Source organism: Juglans microcarpa x Juglans regia, chromosome 3D (assembly GCF_004785595.1).
Source record: "Juglans microcarpa x Juglans regia isolate MS1-56 chromosome 3D, Jm3101_v1.0, whole genome shotgun sequence".
NCBI classification, from domain to species: domain Eukaryota; kingdom Viridiplantae; phylum Streptophyta; class Magnoliopsida; order Fagales; family Juglandaceae; genus Juglans; species Juglans microcarpa x Juglans regia.
The window spans coordinates 29,573,758-29,579,757 of NC_054598.1; positions in this window are offsets into that span (position 1 = coordinate 29,573,758).

Genomic DNA, 6,000 nt, shown 5'->3' on the forward strand with positions numbered 1-6,000 from the left:
ATGTTTTTGAGAAGCTTCAAAAACATGTTTCTAAAATTTAAGTTTAAGGGAAATTTTTTACAATTTATTGCCATAATAAATATTTTATAATTAATTAATAACATTTTACCGCTCATTATATCTGGAGAGCAAATCACAGGCTGAAAAATTGCAAATTACAATAAAACCAAGAGCTAATGAACCAGTGATCACGATTTAATGTAAAATCCTCAACGAACAATGTAGTTTAGATTCTCTAAAATATATACTCATTACAACCTTGAACAATACATAATAAATATGTCTAAGCATATAAAACTTGAACCAATATTATTTCAAAACATAGAAATAATTGGCAAATAAATATTATAGATTAAAAAATGCATGGAAAAAAAAAGAAACAATTTGTAATAAATAGCACAAAAGTACTTACAGTTTCTTTTCCAAAGGAAACAATATTTTGTTGAATTCTAATCTTCTGATTGAGAAAATAAACCGAATTTTTCAAAAAAAACATTTAGTTATGAAATAATATTTTCTTCATAATTTATAGAACAGAAGATTATTAGTTGGATTATCAATTGTTTGTTCTAATTAAAAATGTACAATTAAAAAATAAATATTTTGTAGTAATGAAAGAATGAAACCTGCAATTCTAATTTTCTAAATTCTTAAAATTAATTTTGAAAACAAACAATCAAACATATATTTATAAAAAATTTAAAAAGAATTAAAAAAAGAAAAATTTAAAATCTATTCTTGAATTAATCTAAAATATTTGTTTCTGAAATATTAAATCCAAAACACAAAAAATATTTCTCTACTATTGAAAAAAAAATAATATAAAAAAATAATAAAAAATGACTTAAAGTTTCTCTGGATTGTAAATAAACAATGTATTCTAAGTCTTTTAAAATGTGTGCTAATTTTAACACTGAACAATACATAATAAATATGTTTAAGCATATAAAACTTGAACCAATATTATTTCAAAATGAAAAAAATATTTGAGAAATCAATATATATATATATACAAATCTAAAAAAGCATGAAACAAAAGAAACAATTTGAACAAAATAACAAAAAAATACTTACAGTTTCTTTTCCAGGATAACAATATTTGGTTGAATTGAAATATTCTGAATCAGAAAATAAACCCTATTTTTCCCAAAAAAAAAAAAATTATGTTATTTTTGGGTGAGAATATTTTCTTTATAATTTTATAATTTTTTTTTAAGGTTTTATAGTTAAATTTGAAAGCAAACAGCAAATCAAATATTTATAAAGACTTAAAAAAGAATTACAAAAATGAAAGATCAAAATCTATCTTCAAATTAAATATCAAAATAGAAATTCAAAAAGAATTTATGTTCTGAAATATCAAATTCCAAGAATAAAATAGGCCATACTTTTGAGAATGATGTAATAATAATTTAAATTTATAAAACGTGCAACTTTTTATGAAACACAACTTGTTTGATAACGTTCATAAATTAAAATTAAAAATAATTAAAAATAAAATTGATCATGTCCTTAGTAAAACAATTTTGAAATAAAACATTTGAATGGTTAAATTATTATTATTGAAAATGACAGTAAGTAATAACAGTATATTGGTTTGATCAGATGGTTACAATTTGTATATTGAATTTGAATTTGTTTCAAATTTGAATTCTCATTAACACATTTCTTCTCAATAAATTAATTTTATACCTGTAACATCAATAAATTGTCTTCAACCGTTGAGTTGTCATGGCTTGATAATGGTAAAGAAGTTGTTAAGACTGGCGGCAAGCAAAGTTATGAGATATAAACGCACAATAGAAAATAAGAATTAAACAGCAATTTCATAATTCGTTTTTCAAATAATAAAATTTTGGTTGAGTACAAAATGTAAGATTATGATTTAAAACTTGTTAACTTTCCACAACAATTTTAATGTGGAGAAATCAACTTTAATGTTATTTTAAATACCTCTTACAATTTATAAAATTCATGAAATTATGCTTAAGAAAAAATATATGTTTGTTCAAAAAAGACTCATACATTATTTGAGTGGAAGAATTCAACCAGTTCAAAAATGAAAAAAGAAAAAGAAAAAAGGCTATTTGTTGAAACAAACAACTTTTGAAACAACACTCTTAACAATACTTTATAACTATTGTCCATAATTTTGTCACTTAAAAATACATAATACCCACTCTAAAAAAATAAGCCATATTAAACTTTCCAATTTACAACAAAATGAAATTTGTCCTGAATAGAAAAGTTCATCAAATAAAAGTGTCAATTGTATATTACAAATTTAAATTTAAATTTGTTAAGAAGAATTTGTAAATTCAAAGAATCAAGAAAAGAAAAAAACAAAAAAAATTTTGTAAAATGTTTAAGTGGCATGAATATTTGATGGTGGGACTAATTTCAAAACCCAGGTAATAGAAAAGTTCATAAAATAAAAGTGTACCATTAACCACACTTTTCCAAAACCCAGTTGTACGAAATTTACATTAAGAAAATTTTATCTTTGTTAAATAAAAAAATTTAACTTGAAATAATTTCTAAATTGTTGATTCCACATAGAAATGATTAAAAAAATACTCCTGAAAAATTCAGAATTTTAATCAAAACTGAAAAAAGTTAAATATTAAATAATTTTTTAATTTTTTTAAGCCGTTTACCGATGATTACTTAGCAATACAAATGAAATTAAGAAAAATGAAACCATTTGATACATTGGGCTGTAAAAAGGGAAAATTAAAAGAATACAAGTAAATAACATTACATATGCATTGAACAAAAGAAACAATTGCTCCATTGCAACGAAAATCATTATAATTGCTAAAGCTCATTATAAATGCATTACAGAAAACACTGAGAACATTCCTCTACTGCAGGAAAGTGAACATCTAAATGAAAATTATTTGTCTATATTTTGTGAAAGTTTTAAACAGTAAGACGAGTATCAATTTGAGTTCACAAGTGAATAAACAAATGAATTTTACTTGATATATTCTTGCAATGGAGGAACATCCCAAATGTCTCAAGTAATTCCATTATAATATTAGCTCTTGCATTATAATGTTAACTAATATAACCATCTTACAAATAATAAAATAGATATTTCTTTTATTTAGAAATCTGCTTAGTAAAAAACATTACCAAGCAGATTTTTTACACATTGATTACATATTAATTTGAAACATCCTAAATTTCTACACTTGCAGCTGGGTTTTCTTCCATGCAACCCAATCCTTTACATAAAAATACCAAATAAACAATCTCTCATCGAGCATAAGAGCCATATTGTTTATGCATTTTCCCAGAATGCCATAAATTAGTATATCATAACTTAAGGAACCCAGTAACTGGAGGATTAGTAAAACCACAATTATATCACTGAGGCGTAAATAATAATGCTTAAAACTATATTTATCTACCCAAAGACGCATGAGATCAATGATAGGAAAACAAAATAGACAAAAACTTGAAAATTGGTAGTCACTTCTTTCACGCCTTTTTTGAACGTTTGGACAAGTATAAAAAATTTTAGGATATGGCTTTTTAGCAGTATAGCCACTAAAATAAAAAGGAAAAGCCGATCAATTTAATTTATGCTATTATATAAAAATTTCTCATTGAACCTAGTATCCTTGTGCAGAAATGATTTTTTTGACATCATTTATTTCTCGCCACAGTTAAATAATCATGATTTTTATAAATAATCCAGTCAAAACCTTAAACCATAACCTTGTATTTCATTACAAGTTTATTTCTCGCCACAGTTAAATAATCATGATTTTTATAAATAATCCAGTCAAAACCTTAAACCATAACCTTGTATTTCATTACAAGTTTAATAAAAAAGCACACAAAGGCATGGAAAGTCATGACTAGATATTAGCAAGTTAAAGATGCAAAAGTAAAGAAAATTACACAAAAGCAATGCCTTCTAGGTAATGTAATCTTTTGTAACCATTAATAACAAAAGGTCATAAAACAAAGAAAAACTATATAATACGTTAAAACATATTTGCATCATATAACTATGGATACAAAATTAAAGAAAATAATATAAAAGATTTTAATATTTCGAAAGTATTTAGGAAGGAAGCAATGCTTTGTTCTGAACAAACAAACCCAACAACATATAATCTTGGGAACAACGAGTATAAAAAAAATAAAAACTTTGCGATTCAACAAAACAAAACTTCCAACCATGTTAGACAAAAAGAACAACTTAAATTCAGAACACCAGCGAATGAAACTTAAATATATATATAAACACAAAAATCATTTCAATATTAAACAAAAACTAAGAAACAAAATACATAAAAATTAAGAATAACTACAATATATACATTTAAAATGAAAACATAATATCCACCGTAGGATTTGAAGTATATTCAAATCAAAACATCTAAATCAAAAAGACCAACGTCAACATAACAACAACATCTAATCTGTTTAAATATCAAACCAAAATTAATTTCAATTAAAGAAACATCTAATATAACACAAACCTTAAATGAACAGACCAGGAAAACAGTACTTCAATCTTGCCTACAGTAAAGATAAACAAATTAGAACAATTAAAAGCAGATAAGAAGGGAAGCAAATTTCAAAACCAAGTTAGCACGAGCCAAAAACGACAACACAAAGATGCCAAACAACAAAAACGTATAGAAACATCCACAAAGATCTTCAATCATAAAAAAGATAAGAAATGTTGAAAGATGTGACAAATCTGAATGGAACAACATAACTAAATGTTTAAAACATGAAAAAAATAATTCAAATGCAAAAATGTGAGAAATGAAAAACACAACAAAACTACCGTGTGGTCTCAGACAGAAGCTATATCACAAAAGAAGAGATAAACCGTGGCCTAACATATAAATAATGGAATGTAAAAAAAAAACTGAATAAAACTGAAATTTTCAAAACTGCAAGTATTTAGAAATGAACACTGCACAACAAAGAAACAACAAAAAATATTGAGGAACTTTAACAACAGAAAACACACGCACAACACAAATAACTATTTCCCATCATGAGTAGATAACAAGAGAGAATGATCTTGAATAAATATCTAAATTTTAGCCTAATTACTTAACAGTCACAAACTCCTCGACCTTGACAGCTCTCAAAGCCGGAGAGACTTTGAGAGTCAAGTAATTTGACAGACATTTCTTCAAGATAATTCCCTCGTATTCCCTACAAAACAGGAGGTTTCAAACATTGTTTGACAAAAGAAGACATAGAAAGTGGCCTCAGATTTAAATAAACAAATGTTAAAAAAAAAACTCAATAAAATTCGTTTTTCAAAATTGCAAGTATTTAGAAATGAATTCTCCACAACAGACAAACAACAAAAAATATTGAGGAACTTCAACAGAAGGTACAAACACATAACACAAATAACCAGAGTAACAAATTTGAATAGAATAACACAACCAAACATTAAACCAAAAAACAATATTCAAATGCAAAAATATAACAAATGAAAAACACAACAAAAATAACCCGTGGTTTCAGACAGAAGCTATATCACAAAAGAAAATAGATAAACCGTGGTCTCAGACAAAAAATGGAATGTAAAAAAAAAATAAATAAAACTTTGATTTTGAAAACTACAAGTATTAGAAATGGACTCTACACAACAAAGAAACAACAAAAAAAAAATGAATAAAACTTCATTTTTCAAAACTGAAAGTATTTATAAATCAACTTCGCACAACACACAAACGACAAAAAATTGAGGAACTCTAACAACAGAAGGTACAAACACACAACACAAATAACCAAAGTTACAAATCTGAACAGAACAACATTACCGAACATTAAACCACCAAACAAATATTTCAAAATGTAAAAATATAACAAATGAAAAACACTACAAAAATAACCCGTGGTCTCAAACAGAAGCTATATCGCAAAAGGAAAGAGATAAACTGTGATCTCAGCAAACAACGAAATGGAAAAAAAACAGAGGATAAAAATTCATTTTTCAAAATTGCAAGT